This window comes from Mobula birostris, chromosome 2, assembly GCF_030028105.1.
Source record: "Mobula birostris isolate sMobBir1 chromosome 2, sMobBir1.hap1, whole genome shotgun sequence".
NCBI classification, from domain to species: domain Eukaryota; kingdom Metazoa; phylum Chordata; class Chondrichthyes; order Myliobatiformes; family Myliobatidae; genus Mobula; species Mobula birostris.
In genome coordinates, this window is record NC_092371.1 from 7659176 (window position 1) to 7685875 (window position 26700).

The 26700-nt window shown below is 44.8% G+C and overlaps 1 protein-coding gene across 3 annotated transcripts in view; it reads right to left on the bottom strand.

Moving 5' to 3' along the window:
- The window catches only part of LOC140211864 (zinc finger protein 687-like), a 76755-nt gene that overhangs the window by 48554 nt on the left and 1501 nt on the right, over positions 1 to 26700 (bottom strand). For all 3 annotated transcript variants that reach the window (XM_072282056.1, XM_072282048.1, XM_072282064.1), the window contains exon 2: positions 16599 to 16701. The gene's annotated coding sequence lies outside the window, so the exon portion shown is untranslated. The remainder of the gene's footprint in view (positions 1 to 16598; positions 16702 to 26700) is intronic.

Here is a 26700-nt window from a genome sequence, read left to right on the forward strand (position 1 = left end):
AAAGAGCAGGAAGCAGAATGCATTTAGTCAAGCAATATTAAAAAAAAAGAGGCCTACTCCCACAGACTGTGCTCTTTATTATCTCCATCTTTAAGCTTTGTCGGAGGGGATACCTTCACATGCCAATGACACACACTTCACACCAAACTTGTATACAGCTATGTGGGAATTTTCACTCCCCACGCTCCCAGGTTTCATTTTGAATACATGAGCTGTGACATCATTTGTTCCTAGGAGCCTTGAGGCTCTCTCCATTTCACACACACACATTCTCTCTCTCTCTGACCCTGGCTGGGAGATGGGTCTCTCCCTCCCCCATACACCACACACACACACACACACACACACACTCTCTCTCTCTCTCTCTCTCCCTCCCTCCCTCCCTCCCTCCCTGGGAGATGACCTCTCCCTCTCCCATATATATATATACCCTCTGACACATACACCACCCCTCTCACTTTCTCAGAATCACAGGCACAAAATTTAATACAGCAGGAACAGGACTGACAGTAGACGGAAGGCGAGGCAGCTCTAATCTGAGGGAACTGACTGTAGCTATTAAAAGTACATACACAAAAGGAATAATAAAAAAGGCAGGATATGAAGGGCCCCTTTGACTTTTCAATTACATCTCGTCAGAGTCTACATTTATCACATTTACATTGAAACATACAGTGAGATGCATCATTTTCATTAACAACTAAAAGAATGACCACCTCTGACCCGAGGAGTGCGTTCCTCCACACACCACCAATCCCAGCCTCCAGGAGCCTGCCTCTTCCCACCTTGGGACTTGACACCGACAATCACAGCGTATAGAACAGGAGCAGAAATAGCCATTCGCCCTACTGGGTGTGCTATGATCGTGGTTGATTCATTTTTCCCTAACCCTAAACCTAACCCCCTCTTTAGCAATCAAGAACCGATCAATCTCTGCCCTAAGTACTCTATTCCCCAGAGTGCAGAAGAATAAGGGGGGACTAGATTGAGGTATACTAAATTATGAGGGGGATAGAGGCGAATGTATACACACTTTTTTTAATCCAGGTTGGGAAAGACTAGAACTAGAGGTCATTGGTTAAGGGTTAAGGGTGAAAGGTGAAACATTTACCAGGAACCTGAGGGAGAAATTTCTTTACTCAGAGGGTGGTGAGAGTGTGGAATGAGCTGCCAGTGGAGGTGGTGGATATAGGTTCAGTTGTAACATTTAAGGGAAGTTTAAATAGGTACATGAATGAGAGATATGGAGAGCTATGGTCAGGATGTAGGTAGATGGGCCCAGACTGGCACAGATTAGATGGGCCAAAAGGCCTGCTTCTGCTATGACAACACATTCTAGAATCAACATAGCATGCCTACCATATTCAGCAGAACAAGCAACAAGAACAGGCCATAGTAGTTTCCTTTGAAAACACAGAATAAAGGTGTCTCTGGGTTATGCACACCTGCTTATAAATCAGCCTTAGTTGCATCACTGGTACGAAGGGGCTACTGCACAGGATCAGAAATAGCTGCTAAAAGTTGCAAACTCAGCCAGCTCCATCATGGGCACTAGCCTCCCCAGCATCCAGGACATCTTCAAAAGGCAACATCCATCACTAAAGTGCCTTGTCACCCAGGACATGCTCTCTTCTCATTGCTGCTATCAAGAAGGTGGTACAACAGCCTGAAGACGCACTCTCAATGTCAACTTTTCCTTCCATGTTAATGTTTCCATCCAGGGGGTCAGTGTGGACATGGTGGAGGATTACAAATACCTAAGGATGCGAATTGACAATAAACTGGACTGATCAAAGAACACTGAGGCTGTCTACAAGAAGGGTCAGAGCCATCTCTATTTCCTGAGGAGACTGAGGTCCTTTGACATCTGCCGGACGATGCTGAGGATGTTCTACGAGTCTGTGGTGGTCAGTGCTATCATGTTCGCTGTTGTGTGCTGGGGCAGCAGGCTGAGGGTAGCAGACACCAACAAAATCAACAAACTCATTCGTAAGGCCAGTGATGTTGTGGGGATGGAACTGGACTCTCTGATGGTGGTGTCTGAAAAGAGGATGCTGTCCAAGTTGCATGCCATCTTGGACAATGTCTCCCATCCACTACATAATGTACTGGGTGGGCACAGGAGTACATTCAGCCAGAGACTCATTCCACCGAGATGCAACACAGAGTGTCACAGGAAGTCATTCCTGCCTGTGGCCATCAAACTTTACAACTCCTCCCTTGGAGGGTCAGACACCCTGAGCCAATAGGCTGGTCCTGGACTTATTTCCTGGCATAATTTACATATTACTATTTAACTATTTATGGTTTTATTACTATTTAATTATTTATGGTGCAACTGTAACGAAAACCAATTTCCCCCGGGATCAATAAAGTACGACTATGACTATAACTTCATCCCCTCTGCCATCAGATTTCCAAATGGACAATGAATCCATGTACACTACCTCATTTGTTTTTTTGCACTACTTATCTAATTTAAAATTTTATATATATTTACTTCTTGTAATTTGTTTTGTTTATTATGTATTGTAATGTACTGCTGCAGCAAAACAACAAGTTTCACGACATACACCAGTGATATTAAACCTGGTTCTGATACAAAAGAACTCCCATAAAATTATTAAATTCAGAAGTCCAATACACACACTCATGTTCATAGCTACGAATGGTCCAACTAGCTTCCTCTTCATCTCCACCATTAGTAATTGTCCTTACCAATACAATGTACTTTAAATGCCATTTACTGTATTACAACACTATGGAGTGAGGCCAGCAAATCAAGTGATTTTCATTACATTGCTGACTTCAGGACAAGATTGACATGGACATCTGTACAAATGGAGCCAGTTTGTTATCCAGGGACAGCCTGTGGTCAGGACCAATACCGTTGGCATTAATACTGGCATCCATGCAGGCGTAAGGATCAGAATTCTGAGCAACACACACAAAATGCTGGGGGAATTCAGCAGGCCAGGCAGCATCTACGGAAAAGAGTACAGTCGACGTTTCAGGTCGAGACCCTTCATCAGGACCAGAGTCAAAAAAGATGAGCAGTCAGAGCCAGGAGGTGGGAGGAGAGGAGGGATGAAGGAAAGAGCTGGGAAGTTGATTGGTGAAAGGGATACAGGGCTGGAGAAGGGGAAAATCAAATAGGAGTGGACAGAAGGCCATGAAATGAAGAAAAAGGGTGAGGAGCACTGGAGGGAGGCAATGGGCAGGCAAGGAGATAAGGTGAGGGGGGAAAAAGGGGATGGGGAATAACTCCTCTTTTTTCTTCAATCCATGGCCTTTTGTCTTCTCCTGATTCCCCCTTCTCTAGCCCTGTGTCTCTTTCACCAATCAACTTCCAACTTCCCAGCTCTTTATTTCACCCCTCCCAGTTTCACTTTATCACCTTACGTTTCTTCCTCCCCTCCCCCCACCTTCTACTCTGACTCGTCATCTTTCTTCCCTCCTGTCCTGCTAGATGCTGCCTGGCCTGCTGAGTTCCTTCAGCATTTTGTGTGTGTTGCTCGGATTTCCAGCATCTGCAGATTTTCTCTTGTTTGCGATAGGATCACAATTCTGATCACTTTTTAATTACTTAAAGAAGTGGTCACATGTGGATGTAAACAGGGACCCCAGGACTGAACCCGCCAGTTGAAGAGAGGACAACAGCCCAGGACAAAATCATCTTAGCGAGAATATTTGAAGAAGCAGGTCGGCTGGGAAAGGAGATAATTATATATGCACATACTCAAACTCTTTCACGAGCCATCTAACAACACTCAAAGCAATTTAACTACTGCCAGAACGCTGTCAAAATTATGTGTTGTACAACTTGTGCCAGACAACAGCTGGGTGATTTTTACTGCAACACATTGCACGTGATCACCAAGTGCCTGTTTACATTTGACCAGTACTATTCCTTGATGTGCCCCCAATTGCAGGAAGAGTACTGCCTAGACTGAGAAACATTAATCCAGGTTGGCCTTAGTTTAAGCTTTGCTCTATGAACTTTACGGGTGTCGCACACCAGGTAATATCAGATCCAAACCAGAGACTGATTATCATCTTTATTTGTCACATGTACATTGTAACATCATGAAATGTGTTGTTTGTGCCAATGACCACAGTCTGAAGATGTGCTGAGGGCAACCTGCAAGATAATTTATTTGGTGAGACCACACCTATTGTGTGCAGTTTTGATCCCCTAATCTGAGGAAAGACATTCTTGCCATAGAGGGGGTACAAAGAAGGTTCACCAGATTGATTCCTGGGATGGCAGGGTTTTCATATGATGAAAGACTGGATCGACTAGGCTTATACTGTCTGGAATTTAGAAGATTGAGGGGGAATCTGATTGAAACGTATAAAATTCTAAAGGGATTGGACAGGCTAGATGCAGGAAGATTGTTCCCAATGTTGGGGAAGTCCAGAATGAGGGGTCACAGTTTGAGGATAAAGGGGAAGCCTTTTAGGACTGAGATGAGGAAAAACTTCTTCACACAGAGAGTGGTGAATCTGTGGAATTCTCTGCCACAGGAAACAGTTGAGGCCAGTTCATTGGCTATATTTAGGAGGGAGTTAGATATGGCCCTTGTGGCTAAAGGGATCAGGGGATATGGAGAGAAGGCTGGTATAGGGTTCTGAGTTGGATGATCAGCCATGATCGTACTGAATGGCAGTGCAGGCTCGAAGGGCTGAATGGCCTACTCCTGCACCTATTTTCTATGTTTTAACCAATTTCCCCCGGGATCAATAAAGTATGACTATGTTTTCTATGTTTCTATGTCCAGATGTCTTAGTTTCTCTCACTCTTAGCCAGTTTCCTTGCATTACCCTTCACAGCCATAGATCAGAAGACTAGCTTTATTTGTCACATGTACATTGAAACATATGTGAAATGCGTCAAAGACCAACATACCGAGGATGTGCTGGGAGCAGCCCACAGGCATCACTGTCATCAGGCCTAACTTGCATGTCTTTGGAGTGTGGAAGGAAACTGGAGCACCCAGAGGAAACCCACAGTCATGGGAAGAACGTACAAACTTACAGACAGCTTTGGGAACTGAATGCTGATTTTGCAACTGTAAATCGCTATGCTAACCGCTACGCTACTGTGCGGCCACAACATGCCAGCATTTTAACATGACAGAAGGAGAAGTGACTTGTTCTCTCCTATCAGTCACATTCACTTCACCCTGCACCCTTACCCATCCATCCATGTCTCTAACCATCCATCCAATGTGCAGGGCCATTGTACGAAGGAATAACAGGAGATGAGATTGTTTTGCATCTTTGTACCTAGCTCTGGCCCTTAATCCTTGAACCTAGGGGGTAGCTGATGGGAAGGTGGGGGGGGGGTGGAGAATAAATCAGTTTGGATAGGATTAGTGTGAATATGGCTGTTGGATGATTGTGGCAGGCTTTGGGCTAAAAGGTCTGTTAATATGTTGTAACTCACTCAATTTACAGAACAAAACAAGATCTACGTTAGCAATTATGCTCCTTGCAAGATATGCCTAAATCAAAAGGCCTATACTCTCGACCAGTTACTCAGCAACATGGCATGACTTGTACTGCATCAGTGCTTAATATATCTGTGGCTACCTCGACACGGAAAACACAGCTGCTTCTGCCATTGTATAAAACAACTGTGATGTTTATTTCCACGAGCTCCTTCGACAACTAACTAGCACACACATTGTACAAAGCAACAATGGGAAAGCGTTTGAAGAAATAAGAGGGCTGGTGGTTGAGAGTTACATTTCCACACTCCCTGCCTTCTGAAGCAGTTCACAAGCCCTGAAATAAGTACAAATTTCAAAATAATTTTATTATCAAAGAACACAAAGGTCAGAAGGTTTTTACCTTTGTATTTACATTTGATTTGCACAGTTTGTCATCTTGCACATTTTCACTGATTCTATTGCATTTCTTTGCATCTACTGTAAATGTCCACAAGAAAGTGAATCCCAGGGTAGTATACGGTGGCATACATATCCTTCAATAATAAATTTATTTTGAATATGTATGTTAGCATTTACTACCTTGTCCTGCACATTTACTGGGGGGGGGGGGAAAGAGAGAGGAAATACAATAGAATTTACAAAAAAAGTACTGACTAACAACGTGCAAAAGAAGACGAACTGCAAATAAAAAAGTACTGAAACACTAGTTGTAAGGAACCCTTGAAAGTGAGCCTGCAGGTTGTGGAATCAGTTCAGAGTTGTGGTGAGAGAAGTCATCCTCACTGGTTCAGGATAATAACTGTTCCTGAACTTGGTGGCGTGGGACCCAAGGCTTTTGAACCTCCTGCCTGCTTTTGAACCTCCTGCCTGATGGTAGCAATGAGAAGACAGCATGGCCTGGATGGGGGGGTTGGGGGGGGGTGATTATGCTGCTTTCTTGAGGCAGCATTCCATGCAAATATAGCCAGTGGTGGGACTGGTTTTGCCTATGATGGACTGAATTGTATCCACCACTTTCTAAAGCTTTTCTGTTACATAGAACGTAGAATAGTACAGCACAGTACAGGCTCTTTGGCCCACAATGTTGTGCCGACCCTCAAACCCTGCCTCCCATATAAGCCCCCACCTTAAATTCCTCCATATACCTGTCTAGTAGTCTCTTAAACTTCACTAGTGTATCTGCCTCCACCACTGACTCAGGCAGTGCATTCCACGCACCAACCACTCTGAGTGAAAAACCTTCCTCTAATATCCCCCTTGAACTTCCCACCACTTACCTTAAAGCCATGTCCTCTTGTATTGAGCAGTGCTGCCCTGGGGAAGAGGTGCTGGCTATCCACTCTATCTATTCCTCTTATTATCTTGTACACCTCTATCATGTCTCCTCTCATCCTCCTTCTCTCCAAAGAGTAAAGCCCTAGCTCCCTTAATCTCTGATCATAATCCATACTCTCTAAACTAGGCAGCATCCTGGTTTATCTCCTCTGTACCCTTTCCAATGCTTCCACATCCTTCCTATAGTGAGGCGACCAGAACTGGACACAGTACTCCAAGTGTGGCCTAACCAAAGTTTTATAGAGCTGCATCATTACATCGCGACTCTTAAACTCTTAACCCTAGACTTATGAAAGCTAACACCCCATAAGCTTTCTTAACTACCCTATCCACCTGTGAGGCAACTTTCAGGGATCTGTGGACATGTACCCCAAGATCCCTCTGCTCCTCCACACTACCAAGTATCCTGCCATTTACTTTGAACTCTGCCTTGGAGTTCTCGCACAGTGGTGTTTCCACAGCAGGCCATGAGGCAACCAGTTAGGATATTCTCCCATGTGCATTTATAGAACTCGGTCAAAGCTTTTGGTGACACATCGAATCTACGCAGCTTGCTGTGAGTATGTTACTTCTTTCTGCTTGGAGATTAAAAGGCAGCATGGTTACATCTAATAGCCAGTGGACCGGAAATAGTTACCAGCACCTAAGTGTCATCACAAAAAAGGCACAACAACTCCTCTACTTTCTTACACGTTTGCAGAGATTCAGCATGTCACCAAAGTTATTGACAAGCTTCTATAGATGCACAGCGGAGAGTGTCCTGACTGACTACATCACAGCCTGGTATAGAAAAACCAATGGGAAACACTACAGAGTGGGGGATACAGGCCAGTCCATCACAGTTAAAGCCTTCCCAGCTTTGAGTTTATTATGTGGAGCGCTGCACAAGAAAGCAACGTACATCAAGGACCCCCACCATCCAGGCCATGTACTCTTCTCGTTGCTACCATCAGTAGGAGGTACAAGAGCCTTAGATCCCACACCATCAAGTTCAGGAACAGTTATTACCCTACAAACATCAGGCTCTTCAACTGGCAAGGATAACTTCACTCACTACAACTCTGAAATGATTTTTACAACCTATAGATTCATTTTCAAGGACTCCTTATAATTCATATGCTCATTATTATGTTTTGTACGATTTGTCTTCTTTTGCACATTGGTTGCTTATCAATCCTTATGTTTTTTTTCCTAGATTATATTGTATACTGTATTATACAATTATACTGTAAATGCCTGTAAGAGAATAAATCTCAGGGTAGTATGTGGTATCATATACATACTTTGAGAATATATTTACTTTGAACTTTAAAACAGGGTGCACACTTCCACAGCTCAGTCAGTACGCAGGATCCCCCTCCAAACTATCCCTGCATTAATGCTGCCCACTTTATCTGGGCTGTGACCAGATGATAGCTTCCCCAGCAAGTACTTGGATCTGCCCGGAACAGCAGATGCTCATGGAAGCCGGGAAAGAAATGACCTCTGCATTTCTCGGCTTCATGCAGCTGCAAGCTTGGTTGATGCTGGTTAGAGGGCAAGTCATGAGTGAACATGGAGAATGGAACACAAGATACTAGCATCAGATCCTCCCTCTCCCCACCCAACCAACTCCTCCCTATCTGTAGCTCCCATTGTACCTTCTGCTGTATCAGAAGGTCCCAAAGGATTCACAGTCAATAAGTAGCTCCAAAAGGAGGTTGCCATTGCCACTTTCTAAACGCAGCAGGCATACTGGACGCAGCCAATTCCCATGGACAACATGGCAATGATTCACAGATTGTTTTGTTCGTTGCAATGCAAACATTGGCCCGAACATCGGGGTCAAATGCCCCACCTCTCTTCAATATTATACCCTTTTCAGAGTGTCACAAAAAGCAGACAGACTAGTTTATTATCTCGTCACAGGAGAGACAGCTTAGGTTTGTGTGCTCGTTTCTGAAGTGCCCCACTGAGCTGTGGTGGACACTGCACATGGCCACTGACGTGTTTGAACCCCGCTGCTCTGGATTTCCCTTGAGAGCTGTACACAGAGCTGACAAGTTAATGGGTCTGGAGCCCTGAATTGTTGGAGCTGCCTTTGCACAAGGCATTAAACCAACCTCTGCCTGTCCCCTCGGGTGCTGCAAGGGATGCTACAGGAAAATTACAAAAGGGCGGCAAAATGCAGTCCTACAGTTCACTTTCAGATGCTTCCAGTGTATAAACTTAGCCTGCATTTAGTCTGAATATTACAGCACAAAAACAGGGTCTTTGGCCCACTGAGATCATGCCACCTGGTCTTCTGCCTAGTTCCATCTGCTCCTGGAGCATATGTTGAAATGCTCCTGGAGCATATCCTGGACTGTTATATGTTGAAAGATTGGAGCGACTGGGCCTGTATACACTGGAATTTAGAAGGATGAGAGGGGATCTGATTGAAACATAAGATTATTAAGGGATTGGACACTTTGGAGGCAGGAACCATGTTCCCGCTGATGGGTGAGTGCAGAACCAGAGGCCACAATTTAAGAATAAGGGGTAGGCCATTTAGAATGGAGTTGAGGAAAATCTTTTTCACCCAGAGAGTGGTGGATGTATGGAATGCTCTGCCTCAGAAGGCAGTGGAGGCCAAGTCTCTGGATGTTTTAAGAAAGAGATGGATAGAGCTCTTAAAGATAGCGGAATCAAAGGTTGTGGGGATAAGGCAGGAACGGGGATAAGGCAGGAACGGGGTACTGATTGTGGATGATCAGCCATGATCACAGTGAATAGCAATGCTGGCTCGAGGGGCCGAATGGCCAACTCCTGCACCTGTTGTCTATATCTCTACTTACCTCTCATTTATACACAATTTAAACTTCTCCTAACTATTAATGTAGCAGTGAGCATAAAACTTTAAACTTCACATCACCTACAATCGTGATTCAATTCCCACCGCCATCTCTATGAAGTTTGCACGTTCTCCCTGATTTCCTCCCATATTCCAAAGACATTCAGTTAGGGTTAGGGAGTTGTCGGCCTTCTATATTGACACCAGGAGTGTGGCCACATTTGCAGGCTGCCCAGCACAGCCCTTGCTGATTTGATTTGACACAAATGATGCATTGCACTGTATGTTTCAATGTACATGTGACAAATAAGGGTAGTCTTCATCTTTACTTGAACTCGCATTTACCACTTCCACAAGCAGCTTGCACCACACTCTGAGTGAAAGTAGTTCTCCCTCAGGTTCCTCTTAAATTCAGGTTTGAATTCAAGTTTAATTGTCATTCAACCACACATGGAATAGTAAAGGCATCCGTTAGTCTTGCGAGACCATGGATCTGCGCCTGGAAAGTCTTCACTCTCCTGGGCAAGGTTGTATGGAAGACCAGCAGTTGCCCATGCTGCAAGTCTCCCCTCTCCACGACACCGATGTTATCCAAGGGAAGGGCATTAGGACCCATACAGCTTGGCACCAGTGTCGTCGCAGAGCAATGTGTGATTAAGTGCCTTGCTCAAGGACACAACACGTTCCCTCGGCTGGGGCTCGAACTCACGACCTTCAGGTTGCTAGTCCAATGCCTTAACCACTTGGCCACGTGCCCACACAACACATGAATACAGGTAAACAAAACAGCGTTACTCCAGGGCCAAGTGCAAAACGCAGTACAGTGACACACAGCACAAGGCACATGAAGCACATGCAAGATATCGGTAAAATACAGTCACACAAAAAAAATAGTCCAAGTCCCCAGGTGCATGAATGTTGCAACAGTCTGCAATCGACCATAATACAGCTGGGCTTCTGCTGAGGATACACTGGGGGATGGGGGCAGCACCTACTCTAGCTTGGATGCCATGCCACTCCACCCCTAGTGGAGGTGCACTGACCTGATATCTCACTCCTGAGCAGCTGTAAAACAGGGGACACCGCAGCTAGAGGTGTACTCCTCGCTATGACCCAGGCCACACAGCTTCCCCGCCGTCCACCAAAAAGTCAGTGAATTGGACTCGCAGCATTCCACATTATCAATGTCCAACGGAGTCCTGCGATCACAAGAAAGGTGACCGAGACAGTGAATTACTGTTAGACTGCTCACCTCCCCGGTGCAGCAGCAGCACGATCCACACCAAATCCAGCTCCTGCATTTACTCTGCCAATAAGCAACTCGCTGATGGGGTAGACATGCAGTAATTTAAGTTCTTAAAGCCCAGTAGGGTCTTGTGATCGTAAAGAATGCTCTTAAAAAGGACATTATCACCTTTGGTTGACACTGCCGAAACAGCTGCATTTAAATGCACCACCATCTTACCAAAAGTCCATATTTCACCTTTCACCCTAAACCTACAACTTCCAGTTCCAGTCTCACCAAACTTGAGGGGAAAACACCTTTAAGTATTCACCTCTCTCTACCCCTCATAATTTTGTATACCTCTACAGGGTCTCCCCTCATTCTGCCGTGCACCAGGGAATAAACAGCTAAACTCCTCAACTTTTTCCTATAATTCAGGTCCTCAAGTACTGGCAAAATCCCTGCAATTACTCTCTGTACTCTTTCAACCCGATCGATAGCTTTCCTGTAGTAACACAACCAGAAAGGCACACAATACTCCAAATCAATAAGAATGGATGCCAGTGTGAACTTCTTCACTCAGAGAGTGGTGAGAGTGTAGAACAAGTTGCCAGTGGAAGTGGTGGATTGCAACATTTAAGAGAAATTTGGATAGGTAAATGGATGGGAGGGCTGTGCAGGGCTACAGTCCAGGTTGTAGGTCGACGGGTCTAGGCAGAATATTAGTTTGCCACTGACTACATAGGTCAAAGGGCCCATTTCTGTGTAGTAGTACTCTATGACTCTCCAGAGGAGCTGAAAATTTAGGTTTTTAGGACTGGTAATACGCAGTCCTATACACAACACACTGAAGTAAAATACACAAAACTCAATACGATACACCTCTTTCACAGTTTACAATGAATGTACTGGGTTTAGCACTGAAAAACACAATTAGTTTTTGACACATAGTTAGTGGCCAGCATCTTAGACATTAATATTCAAGTTCTGGCATCTAGTGTAGCTAATGAAACATTTAAACAGATAGACGTGTAACCTGGGAACGCTGCATTTAGCAGGGTCTTGGCAGGATTACAGAAGTTTACAGATAAGGGGGGAAAGAGTTACATTTCTCACATGTTTATCACCAGCTTCTTAAGGTCCAATTAATGCTGGCCTTCTCATTGATTTTAAACATGTGGGAAGGCAGCATATGCCTTGTACATACACCGAATGACTCTGCAGTGAGTCAGACCCGAATCTGCCAGGGAGCACAGACACAAGGGAAATATTAGCACAAGAGATTCTGTGGATGCTACAAATCTTGAGCAACACACAGACAAAATGCTGGAGGAACTCAGCAGGTTAGGCAGCAAATATGGAAAGGAATGAACAGCCGGCATTTTGGGCCAGACTCTTCAACGGGATTAGAAAAGAAGGGGATAAAAGCCATAATAATGTGGTGTGGGGGTGGGGGGGGGATGGAGTACAAGCTGGCAGGTGATAGGCGAGACTAGGTGAGGGGGAAAGGGCCCTTTTTCCATTCCCCATTCTGGTTACCCTTTTTCACTCCTTCTCTTCTCCTCACCGTCACCTCCCTCCTTCGCTTTTTTTAAAAACAAGGTCCACTGTGCTCTCCTATCAGATTCCTCCTTCCTCAGCCCTTCACCACATCCACCTATCACCTCTCAGCTTCTTGCTTCATTCCCCTCCCCCACCCACCTACCTTCCTCCTCACCTCTCACCTGCCAGCTTGAACTCCTCTCCCCTCCCTCACCTTCTTACTGTGGCTCCTGCCCTCTTCCTTTCTAGTCCCGACCAAGGGTCTCAGCCCAAAACGTTGACTGTTTATTCCCCTCCAGGAAAACATGAGGTTTTTGGGGCAGCCAGAAGAGCAGACATCGAACAAGCAGCACTTTCCCTACTATACCCAAGCTTCCTCTTTCAGGATTAGATGGCTGCTATAGTGTCTGTGTCAGACTAGGAATTTAGACCATAAGACATAGGCGCAGAATTAGGCTATCTGGCCCATCAAAGCTGCTCCGCCATTCAATCATGGCTGATCCTTTTTTTCTCTCTCCTCCTCAACCCCAGTTCCCAGCCTTCTCCCCGTAACCTTTGATGCCATGTCCAATCAAGAACCTATCAATCTCTGCCTTAAATACACCCAACGACCTGGCCTCCACAGCTGCATGTGGCAACAAATTCCACAAATTCACCACCCTTTGGCTAAAGAAATTTCTCCGCATCTCTGTTTTGAAAGGGTGCCCCTCTATCCTGAGGATGTGCCCTCTTGTCCTAGACTCTCCCACCATGGAAAACATCCTTTCCACATTACTGTCCAGGCCTTTCAACATTCGAAAGGTTTCAATGAGATCCCCCCTCATCCTTCTGAATTCCAGCGAGTACAGACCCAGAGCCATCAAACGTTCCTCATATGATAACACTTTGATTCCTGGAATTATCCTTGTGAACCTCCTCTGGGCCCTCTCCAATGCTAGCAGATCTTTTCTAAGATGAGGGGCCCAAAACTGTTCACAAACCTCAAGGTGAGGCCTCACCAATGCATTATAAAGCGTCAGCATCACATCTTTGCTCTTGTAATCTAGACCTCTTGAAATGAATGCCAACATGGCATTTGCCTTCCTCACCACCGACTTAACTGCAAGTTAACCTTCAGGGTGTTCTGCACAAGGACTCCCAAGTCCCTTTGCATCTCAGATTTTTGGATTTTCTCCCCATTTAGGAAATAGTCCTCACATTTATTTCTACCACCAAAGTGCATGACCATGCATTTTTCAACATTATATTTCATTTGCCACTTTTCTGCCCATTTTCCTAATCTGTCTAAGTCCTTCCATTTCCTCAACACTACCTGCCCCTCCACCAGTCTGCAAACTTGGCAACAAAGTCGTCTATTCTATCACCTAAACCATTTATATACAGCATAAAAAGAACCGATCACAACACTAACCCCTGCGGAACACCATGAGTCACTGGCAGCCAACCAGAATAGGATCCGTTTATTCCCACTTGCTGCCTCCTACCAAACAACCAATGCTCTAACTTTCCTGTAATACAATAGGCTCTTAAATCAGTAAGTAGCCTCATGCACGGCACCTTATCAAAGGCCTTCTGAAATTCCAAATATACAACATCCACTGCATCCCCTTTATCTATCCTACTTGTAATCTCCTCAAAGAATTCCAATAGGTTCGTCACGCAGGATTTTCCCTGATGGAAACCATGCTGACTTTATCCTATCTTGTTGTATGTCACCAAGTACTCCATCACCTCATCCTTAACAGTTGACTCTAACATTTTCCTGCCCACTGAGGTCAGGCTAACTGGTTTATAAGTTTCTTTGCTGCCTTCCTCCTTTCTTAAAGAGTGGAGTGACATTTGCAACTTTCCAGTCCTCTGGTACCATGCCAGAGTCCAATAATTTTTGAAAGATCATTTCTAATGCCACCACTATTCTCTACCACTACCTCTTTCAGAACCCTAGGGTGCACTTCATCTGGTCCAGGTGACTTGTGTACCTTTAGGTCTTTTAACTTTTTGAGCACCTTCTCTCTTGTAATAGTAACTGCACCCACTTCTCTTCCTTCATACAGTACAACATCAGGCATACTGCTAATGTCTTCCAGTGAAGACTGATGCAAAATACTCATTTAATTCATTAGCCATCTTCTTGTCCCCCATCATTATTTTTCCTGCCTCATTTTCTAGTGGTCCTACGTCCATCTCACTTCTCTGTTACCTTTAACATACTTGCAAAAACTTTTACTATCCACTTTGATACTATTTGCTAGCTTACTTTCATACTTAATCTTTTCCCTTCTGATTTTATTCCGTTGGTCTCTGTAGGTTTTTAAAAATTTCCCAATCCTCTATCTTTCCACTAATTTTTGCTTTGTCGTATGCCTTTTCTTTTGCTCTTACAATAGCTTTGACTTCCCTTGTCAGCCATGGTTGTACTATTTCACCATTTGAATATTTCTTCATTTTTGGAATACACATGTCCTGCACCTTCCTCATTTTTCCCAGAAACACACACCATTGCTGCTCTGCTGACATCCCTGCCAACAGCTCCTTCCAATTTACTTTGGTCAACTCATCTTTCATACCACTGTAATTTCCCTTACTCCACTGAAATACTGCTATATCAGACTTAAATTTCTCCCTATTAAATTTCAAGTTGAACTCAACTTAACATGGCTCTCTAACCATACCTCATGTCAGATTAAACCAAGGTAACAGGAATCATGGTTCCATGTGCCTCTTTCCATCCTGCCTTTGGATTATTCAACTAGCAACTTCTCATAAACATATCAGTACTGACCTCAAGTTCTCCCTGTGACCGTGCGGGTTTCCTCCAGGCACTCCAGTTTCCTCCCACATTCCAAAGATGTATGGGCTAGGGCTGGTGAGTTGTGGGTGAGCACGCTAGGTCGACGCCGGAAGCATGGCAACACTTGCAGGCTGCCCTCAGCACATCATTGACAGTGTTGGGTATTGATGCGAAATGATGCATTTTACTGTACGTTTCGATGTACGTGTTGACAGATAAAGCTAATCTTTAAATCTAATCTTCTCCCTCAGTCAACATCACAAATAGGACAAAGAGCAGGTCATTAGGCACACTCAAGCCTCCTCTGCCAATTAGAATGACCATGACTGATTAATGTTGGCCTCAACTTCACCTTTATGCCATTTCTCCATTTCCCTCTAAACCACAATCCATCAAATATTCATCCACCACTTTAAATGCTTCTAATGCAGCTTCCACCAACCCCCAGGGTAAGAATTCCAGAGATTCATCACCCCATGTAATCTGCTGCTTGTTGCTATCTGCAATATGAACATCTTGTTAAATGCATTATAAACATAACTATACTCACGGCTCATTCATCCCAACTTTCACTGGGTCCCAATCAACATTTCTTTGTGAAATCTTCAAAATTGTTTTTTCTTTAGAAAAAGAACTTTCATACACTCCTAGCTCAGACATGCACAAAATACAGTGAGCACTTATTATAGAATTTAAAACAGACAGCATGTTGCCTCAGCCATGGTCTTAATAGCACCTGTGAGCTTCAGGGATAAAGATTAACTTCACTTATCATGACATTTGTGTCAACAACCAACCATCTGAAGATGTACTGAGTTACATTCTTACATTCTTCCAAGGCCAACAAAACATACTCACAACTTACTAACCCAAATGTCTTTACTTGTCACATGTACATTGAAACATACAGTGAAATGTATTTCTTGCGTTAATGACCAACACGGCTATGTTCATGCCCGGGTGTCCTTTGAGAGGGAGCATGCAATTGCCATGGGTACAGTGGGAGATTTTGGGAACAGTAACCCCCCCCCCCCGGGAATTGAGTATTTTATAAATGGTAGTAACCATATTTTAATTTGCAATCATTAACAGGTTTGTACACCTAACCTTTGTACGTATTTTATACTTGAATGAAGTTTTTGTATATTTGTAAAAATAGTGGCCACTGTCAAAGGAAGTGGTGGGGCAGTGTGCACGCTTTAGCACGCTTTCGGCACCAACACAACTTACTAACTCTAACCAGCACACCTTTGGAATATGGTGGGAAAGCAGAAAACCCAGAGGAAGCCCACATGGTCAGAGAGAACGTACAAACTCCTTACAGACAGTGGCAGAATTTGAACCTCGATCACTAATCGCTGGCACTGTAAAGTGTTCCGCTAACCGTGCCGCCCTGGATAAAGCAAGACATGCTGTACACAATCGGATCAAGGGTACCTGAAGAAAAACTGCAGGCGCAGGATGGTGCGGAAAACAGGGGACGAGCAAGGCGACTTCAGGTCCATAGGTGACACATCTCCCAATTCTGTTACAGCCACACCTGGAACGGAACGGGGAATCATCAGTGAAATTAAACCGAAATGCAAGCTACCTGTCACCATTGTCTGGCCACCAGTCTCCTCCCTGATGAGCACAAACCATTCTGTGTCAACTGTGCAATTCTATAGTGATCTGCAAACTCCAGGGTGCTTCACACCCAGTGAGCCACTTCTGGGAGTGTCATCACCACGAACAAGGGGACAACTTCAGTAAGCAGTAACAAGATGGTTCAGAAAGATACCATCTTTATTTTTAGGGACACAGCATGGTAACAGGCCCTTGTGGACAATGAGCACATGGTGCCCAATGTGACCAATTAACCAACTAACCTGTACAACTTCGCAATGTAATTGGAAACCAGAGCATTTGGAGGAAACCCACACGGTCATAGAGAGAACATACAAACTCCTTACAGACAGAGGCGGTAACTGAACCCAATTTGCTATGCTGCAAGAGCGCAACATGATCTTATCCACATGAACAGTATGCAAGACAATCTTTCCACTATACCTCAGTACATCTGACAATAATAAACCGATACCAAAACAATAGCTTTGTCACAGGCACTATGCGTGACCAACAGTCCAGGGTTTTGCTGGGGGCAGCCTGCAAGTGTTGCCACACTTGCGGCACCAACATAGCAACTTCTAACTCTACTCCATATGTCTTTGGAACGTGGGAGGAAACTGGAGCATCTGCAGGAAACACGTGCAGTCTTGGGAAGAACGTACAAAGTTGCAGACAGCAGCAACCCAGGTCGCTGGCACTGTGACAGCATAATATTAACTGCAATGCTACACAGCCGCCCCACTCAACAGCAGCCACATTTTCCTATGATGAGGCCATTCAGCCCATCATGTCAATCCCAGTTCTCAGAAGCTCCCCCCCCTCAACATTCCCTGTAACCTGCTGTGTAAATTATCTCCAGTGTAGACAAGTGGCCCATGAGCAGTCCCTTCATTTGCCTGCTACTCATCTACACTGGAGGTAATTTACAGCAGTCAATCAGCCCACCAGCTGGTTATTCTTTAGGATGCGGGGGGGGGGGGGAGAAACTCACGCGGTCATGGTGAGAGCTTGCACACTCCACACAGGAAGCACCCGAGATCACAGATGGAAGTGGGGGTACAGTTGCTACACTCTACCTGCAGTGCTGGTGGCACCAACGTAATTCTGAACTGAGGGCAAACACAGAGAGGGCACTCCGTGACTTTGTACAGAGGCAACACGCGTGAACTCCACTCCCAAAACTTGCCCTGCAGCTTGGGGGGAAAGAAAGTGCCCTCAAGACGCCAAGACTCTGTTCTCAAGTTCAAGTGATCGCATGATACAACTTCACACTCAAACAGGAGCAGCGCAATGACAGCAGTTCCCCAGTTCTACTGCACCTCTCCTGCGTATTACTTCATCAACAGATCTTCCTGTGGGCAACTGACATCTACATATCTCTGTCACAACACTTTAAGGCACATCTGAAGGAGGGTCTTCTTATCAGTCACTCCCCACACAGACGAGCTACTCAGTATCTCACAGACACAAGAGATTCTGCAGACGCTTGGGATCTTGAGCACCACACACACAAAGTGCTGGAGGAACCCAGCAGGCCAGGCAGTTTCTATGGAGGGGCAGAAACCACAACACGAACACGTAGCAGTGCCAGCAATCAGAGTTTAACTCCTGCTGCTCCCTGTACAGAGATTGTATGTTCTCCCCATAACTACATGGGTTTTAATGTCATTTCCAGTGCACAAGGGTAAAGGAGAACAAAATAATTGTTATTCCAGACCCGATGCAGCAAACAAAAAGAAAAATCACAAGATAAATAACACAATAGTAATAAAAAAATAATAAATATAAATACTTAAGATAACATATATATACTGATTGTTATGTCCGTTCTATTCTCTGCTTTCCTTCCACATTCCAAAGACGTAGGTGTCAGGGTTAGTAAGTTGCGGGCTGCTCCCCCCCCCCCCACATATTTGGAGTGTGCTGGTTATTGACACAAACAATGCAGTTCACTGTATTTTTTGATGTATATATTACAGTCTAATCTCACTTTATCAGTAGATGTTACGGGCCGAGACCCTGATGAAGGCTGATGTAGAGTCGCAGCCTGAAACAACAACTGGTTATTCCCCTCCATAGATGCTGTCTGACCTGCCGAGTTTCTCCAGCATTTTGTGTGTGTTGGTCGGTATCCCACCATTCAGCACAGTGTGAAATGAAGTGAGTCACACTAGCACTTCAGGTAGGAATATGGTTTACAGATCACCCTGTGGCTCATAGATGGGATTGTTATATCAAAAGAGGAATAAAATTTGCAAAAAGATAACAGGATATTTTGTCAGTACTCATGTTCAAAATGGCCTCCCTCCCAAAAGCATTCCTTTATTTTTCCCCTTCACTGAGTTTCTGTTTATTCACTTCAAACTTTAAACTCCTCAGTGTTATCAGAGTACCTGTCTTGGGCCCAGCACACAAATGCAATTACGAAGAAAGCATGGCAGTGTCTCTACTTCCTTAGGAGCCTGCAAAGATTTAGCAAGAGATCTATAACTTTGACAAACTTCTTTAGATATGTGGTGGAGATTATACTGACTGGCCGCATTACGGCCTGGTACAGAAACACCACAGCCCTTGGACTGAAAACCCTACAAAAAGTACTGGACATCGTCCAGTTCATCACAGGTAAAGCTCTCCCCACCATTAAACGCATCTACAAGAAGCATTGTTGCAGGAGGCATGCATCACCAAGGACCCCCACCACCCAAGTCATACTCTCTTCTTGCTGCCGCCATCAGGAAGGTGGTACAGGAGCCTTAGGACCCACACCACCAGGTTCAGGAACATTTATTACCCCTCAATCATCAAGTTCTTGAACCAAAGGGGATAACTTCACAACTTCACTTGTCCCATCGCTGAAATGTTCCCACAACCTACAAACTCATTTTCAAGGACTCTTCATCTCATGTTCTTGATATTTAATGCTCATTTATTGTTTTTTTTTGTTTCTTTCTTTTTACATTTGCAAAGTGGCTGTCCACCCCATTGGGTAAAAGTAGTCTTTCATTGATTCTATTATGGTTATTCGATTTACCATGTATGCCACAAGAAAATGAATCTCGAGGCTGTAAATGGTGATTATACATGTACTTTGAACTTCTCTATCTAAGAACACAGAATAGTACAGCACAGAAACAAGTTCTTGTAATATGATGCTGTGCCAAACTAATTAAACAAACCCCTTCTACTGACACAATTCTCATGTTCCACCATTCTCCACACATTCCCATGTCTATACAAGAAGCTCCTGAGCAGTTCTACCAGAATCGGAAGCACGTTTAATATCATTGACATCCACAGTGAAATTTGGTGTTTTGTAGCAGCAATTCGGTGTTTATCTATCTCACTCCCATGTGTCTCCTTGTCACCATCTGAGAATCTGCCAACAACAGGGGTGTCAACTGCAAATTTACAGATAGTGTTTGAGCTGTGCTCATCCACACAGCCCTGGATGTCAGAAGAGTGGAGCAGTGGGCTAAGCACGCATCCTTGAGGTGCACCAGTATTGATTGTTAGTGAGGAGGAGAAGAAGACGAGGATCCCTTTGTAGAGGAAGGTACAGTGGTGCTGGTTTAGTTGAGTAATACTGAGAGGATTACAACATTGAATAATCCATAAACAGCAGCCTGATGCGTGCTTTGCTCTTGTCCGGGGGCTACAAAGCAGAGAACCAGTGAGATTGCATCTGCTGCAGACCTGTTGTGGCAGAAGGCAAACCGCAATGGGCTCCAGTCCTTGCTCAGGCAGGGGTTAACGCTAGCCGTGATCAAACTCTCAAAAAGCGCTTCATCACAGTAAATGTGAGTGCTACCAGTTGAGAGTCATTTAGGCAGCTCAGCTCACCCTGGGCATCTCGGACACCGGTACGATTGCTGCCCTTTTGAAGCAGGTGGGAACCTCAAACTGCAGCAAGGAGAGATTGAAGATGTCCTTGAATAATTCAGCCAGGTATTTGGCACAGGTTTTCAGCGGCCTGCTGGGTACCATCGTGGTCTGATGCCCTGCAAGCATTCACCTTCATGAAGGGCGTTCTTACGTCGGCCTCTGTGACCGAGATCACAGGATGCTGTGAAGATCTGCACAGCTGTAATGTTATTCTGCTTTTCAAAGCATCGAGTCATTGGGGAGTGGAGCATCACTGTCATTTATGCTGTTCAGTTTCGCCTTACAGGAAGTAACAGAATGCAAACCCTGCCACAGCTGTTGTGTCACATGGAATTGCCTTTCTGCTCTCACGATGGACTTCCGTAGTTAGTACCTGGACTTCTCAAAGAATTCTGAATGCAATAATCCAGATGCAGCCAAACCAGACTTTTATAATGCCAAACCTTAACTTCACGACTCTTGAATTCAGTGCCTCGACTAATAAAGGCAAGCATGCCAAATGCCTTCTGTACCAGCCTATCAACACGTGTAGCTACTTTCAGAAAGCTTTGCACTTGGACCCCAAGATCTTACGTACATCACACTCTGGATAAAGCAGCCTCTTCTGAATTTGCAAATGAAGCTCCAAGTGATTTATCACTTGTAGGAGGAGGTAGTGTAACGCTATTAGTGTAGCGTTAGGTGTAGGATCGGGGTTCAATCCCCACCATTGACTGTAAAGCACTTGTACATTTTCCTCGGGCTTCCTTCACGTACTCGTTTTCCTACGTCCCAAAGACGCAGGGGTTTGGGTTGGTGAGTTGTGGCATGCTACGCAGGCGCCGGAAGTTCAGTAGCACTCGAGGGGTGCTCAGCACAATCTTTGCCGATTTGAAGCAAAATGACGCATTGCACTGTATGTTTCAATGTACACGTGACAAATAAAGCCAATCTTAATCTTGCATTTACAGCCCTGAGATTTGACCACCACAGAACATTAAATTTTATTCTGCCACCTCACATTCTGAAAATCCATTCAGCATTTTCAGAGAGGAGTTTGCATTGTTAGTTCAGGTAACATTCCCATGTGAGATTCGGAAACAATGCTTTCTAGAAGGTTCTGCGCAAGTCAAGAATGAGGTGAAAATAAGAGATAGGAGCAGAATTAGGCCAATCCACCATCTCATCATGGCTGATTTATTATCTCTCTCAACCTCATTTCTTTTGATGCCCTTCCTAGTTAAGAACCTATTAACCTCAACTTTAAATATACCCAAACAACAGGAATTCTGCAGATGCTGGAAATTCAAGCAACACACATCAAAGTTGCTGGTGAACGCAGCAGGCCAGGCAGCATCTCTAGGAAGAGGTACAGTCGACATTTCAGGCCGAGACCCTTCGTTCATACCTCTTCCTTTAAATATACCCAATGACTTGGCTTCCACATCTGTCTGTGATAATTAATTCCACAAATTCACCACCACAGACTCCTCTGCTAAAAAAAATTCCTCCTTATCTCTGTTCTAAAGGGACATTCTTTATTCTGAGGCTCTGTCCTCTGGATCTAGACTCCCCCACTATAGGAAACATCCTCTAATGAGGCAAGCTTAGGGAATGGTAAACACATAAGGAAAACTCAGTTTAAAAAAAAACAAGCTTGGATCCAAATCCAACACCTGCAAAGAAATTTCTTGATACTAGCTGAACACAAATTGCACTCTACTTGTCTAAACTTCTCAAATCTTTTAACCCAGCTGTTTCTGACACACACAAAATGCCTGAGAAACTCAGCAGGTCAGTCCTGATGGAGGATCTCAGCCCAAAACATTGACTGTTTATTCCCCTCCATAGAAGCTGCCTGACCTGCTGAGTTCCTCCAGCATTTTGTGTGTGTTGCTCAGGATTTCCAGCATCTGCAGAATCTCCTGTATTTACGTTTCTGCCTGTGTTCTGTGGAACAATCACTCTGCTCCTTGTGGTGAGACTGGATATACAGCTAAGCTTGACTGCTCTCTCTGGTCCTCACTGCATTTATGAGTGAAAAATGTTACTCCCTGCACCAAAGGCCACTTTACTGAGACGACGGTCCTCATGCAATTCACTCATCTAATAGGCTTCCCAGTCAGTCATCGAGATTCCTTGGCCCACACCGTGTCCACACAAACCACCAATTATTCATCCAGAATAAACCAGTTTCCAGTGCTCAGCCTACAGTCATCTATACCTTGGCATCTCCAGTACATAGCCAAATTTTCCCAAGAATATCTGCCTCCACCAGATCCTCAGGCTGCAACGTTCACATTTCAATCATCCACTGGGTGAAAATAAATCTTCAAATCCCCTCTGAGTTTACAAATTCTGTGCTCTCACCGTAAACACAAGAGGTTATGCAGATGCTGAAAATCTTGAGCAACACAGAAAATGCTTACCAGGTCAGGTAGCATCTGTGGAGGGAAATAAACAGACGATGTTTCTGGCCGAGACCCTTAGAATTATACGTGTTAAGAGTCAAAGCAATGTGAAAGGGATACAGGGACTTCGACCCAACCAGACCATGCTGAACATGGTGCCTGCCCAGTTTCCTGCATTTGCCCCGTATCCCTCCTCAGCCTGCCCCTCTAATTACCTATCCAAGTGCTTCGGAAACAATACTATTGTATCTGTCTCAATCACTTCCTCTGGCAGCTCGTTCCATACACTCATCACCCTCTGCACGAAAAATAAATTGCCCCTCAGGTCCCCTTTGAATCTTTCTCCCCACACACCCTGAACCTATGCTTCCTAATTTTCATCTCCCTTACCCTGGGGAAAATATTGTCAAAATACTAAACCTTTCGAGAAGGCTGCCCTTCATTCTGCTACATTCCAAGGAATAAAGACCTTCCCTGGCCAAGCCCTCCCTATGACTCTGGTTCTCCAGCCCTGGCAACATCCTCGTAAATCTTTGCTGCACTCTTTCCAGTTTGACCACATCGTTCTTATGACAGTGGGACAAAAACTGTACACAGTACTTGAAGCACAGCCTTACCAACAACTTGTACAATGAGAATATAATGTTTTAACTCCTATACTCAAATGTCTGGACTGGCGAAGGCCAGTATGCTGAATAGCCTTCTCACCAATCTATCTATGCTGCTGCTTTCAATAAACTATGCAGATACACTCCTAAGTCCCTCTGTTCCAGTATGCTCCCTGGTGCCCTGCCATTCACAGGGCATGTCCTTCACTGATGTGGCTTTCCATAACGCACACCTGTATTGAAAGCCATGTGCCACTCATCAGGACCTGTCCTAGTGACGGATCTTAGCCCATAAGATGAATGGTCTATTCCCCTCCATGGGTGCTGCCTGACCTGCTGAGTTCCTCCAACATTTTGTGTGTTGTTCATGATTTCCAGCAAAACACGGGATCCCTTGTGATTATGATGGCGGGTGGCACTCTTGCTCTAAGAGGACCACAACCTTGTCATAGGGTTTGGAGGATTGCGTGCCTCAACGTCTTGGAGAGCTATGTTGGCTGGAATCAGGGTCTTGGTAGGGTCACCTATGCCAAACAGGAATAAAAGGTAGAGGCTAAACTAAGAGTTGCCCACCAGTCCTCTAGGTTATGGGTTCAGCCCAGGTCTAGCAACCATGACTAGTCAAAAAACAATTGTTACGGAAAAGCAACGAAAAGTCCTTCTATACAGACAGAGATGGAGGACCTTCATTGCTGTCCTAAGGGCCAGTGGCCTAATAGGCAGTAAGTGGTGCTCTAATCATAGCCTCTAACTCTCTACCCTATCCATCCCCTCAATAGAGACGTACCTCAAATTCCTCTGTTCCGGGAGAACAGCCACAGCCAATCCAGTCTGCCCTCACAGACGAGATGTTCCATCCCGAGCAACATCCTGGAGAAGCACCTCGCACCTTCTCCAGTCAGTTAGACTCATAGTCAACCCCAAGTCAAATGTCCCTCTGTCAACATTTGGGACATTATTGGGATGGAGACAATAGACATATGCAAGGGGAGAGGGAGCTGAACCGTTCTATCCCAAGTGAATTCCAGGTGAATCTCCACCGCACCTTCTCCAGACAGACACGTACTCAGCCCTCAATCCCAACTGAGACAGGAGAGTGGGAGTTTGGATTACAGATCTCCCACATAAAATGTAAAATTCCATTGCCAACAGACAAAAGCTTACCAAACCTCGGTGGAGTTTACAGGGGGATCTCACTGAAACCTTTCAGATATCGAAAGGCTTAGATGAGAGTAGACATGGAGACGATGTTCCCGATAGCGGGAGAGTCGAGGGCCAGAGGGCACAGCCTCAGAGTACCAGAACATCCCTTTAAAACAGAGAGGAGGAAGAATTTCTTTAGCCAGAGGGTGTTGAATCTGTGGAATTCATTGCCACAAACAATTATGGAGGCCAGGCTACTGTATATATTAAAGCAGGGGTTGACAGGTTATAGGGAGAATGAAGGAGAATGGCATAAGAGGGATAATAAATCAGCCACTATTAAATGGTGGCACAGACTCAACAAGACCAAAAATAAGCCATTCAGCCTATGTCTTGCTTCTTAATCTTGTTGCATTACAATATGAAAACCCTTTCAATGAATCTACAGAGCTCTACATTCCCAGTTCTTGTACAATACTTGCCTTTTTTAAAAAAAGAAAACTTCCTTTTTCCCTTTACAGCCTGCAAACTCAAAAAACCCACACCACCAAGTAAAGCTCCCAACACCCAATCCTTGCCTGCCAGAACCACCAACATCACATCACCTTGAGTTGTGCCCACATCGCTCCATCTCTTCCGGTGGGACCACCAAACCATTTGGCACAAGGCGCCCAAGAGGAGTGGGATTTTATGGGGACCCCCCCCCCCAGAGGAAGAGGATGGCAGCCATCGACAAGTCAACCAGCAGGAAGGTAGAGGGCCAGCTGCGTACCACCACAAACTCCTGAAACGTGGTCACTTCAACCAGGTGACTGTGATCCATCATCACCAACTCACAGACGGGAGCCAAGACCATAAGATACAGGAGAAGAATTATGTCAATCAGCCCATCGAGTCCACTCCACCATTCAATTACAGCTGATTTTTGTAACCCCAATGACCTGCCTTCTCTCCATAACTCTTAAAAACCATTATCAATCAAGAGCCTATTAACCTCTACTTTCAACACACCCAATGACTCGGTTTTCAGAGCCCTCCAGCTGAAGAACCTGTTCCTCAGTTTTGAATGGTGCACTCCTTTATTCTGAGGCCATGCCTTCCACTGCTAGAGTTTCCTATTATCAGAGACATCCTCTCCATGAGGAGACTAGGCATGTCACCAAAGACTTGCAAATTTCTACAGATGTACCATGCAGAACATTCTGACAGGTTGCATGCAGGATTGCAAGAGGGTCGTGGACTCAGCCAGCTCTATCACAGGCACAACCCTGCCCACCATCGAGGACATCTTCGAGAGGCAGTACCTCAAGACAACATCCATCAGTAAAGACCCTCACCATCCAGGGCATACCACCTTCTCATTCCTATCATCAGGAAGAAGAAACAGGCATTTGAAGACTCACACTCAATGATTCAAGAACAGCTCCTTCCCCCCTGCCATCAGATTGCTGAATGGTCCATGAACACTTCCTCCTCGTTCATAATTTGCACTATTTATTCTGTAAATAATGTATGAGATCATGAAAAGGCAACTTGACTTCATTGGACATGTGATTAGGAAAGCAGAGTTAGAATGCACAGTAATTATGGGAAAGATTGAAAGGAAGAAAGCAAGAGGAAGACAAAGACAAATGATGATGGAGACAGCAGCCAGAGAACTGGAAATGAATACCAATGAATTGATTCACTCAGCCTGAAACAGGAGTGTGTGGGCCATGGCAGTCAAAGCTCAAACTGGGCACGGCACCTGATGATGATGATGATTCTGTAAATGATTATTTTACATATTTTCACTATACTCCTATCATAAACCAGCAAATTTCACAATATATCTACCTCCCGAGATACTGGCGTTCCACACTGCATGTTGCCCATAAAACGCATGGCCACACACCTCCCTCCCCTTTG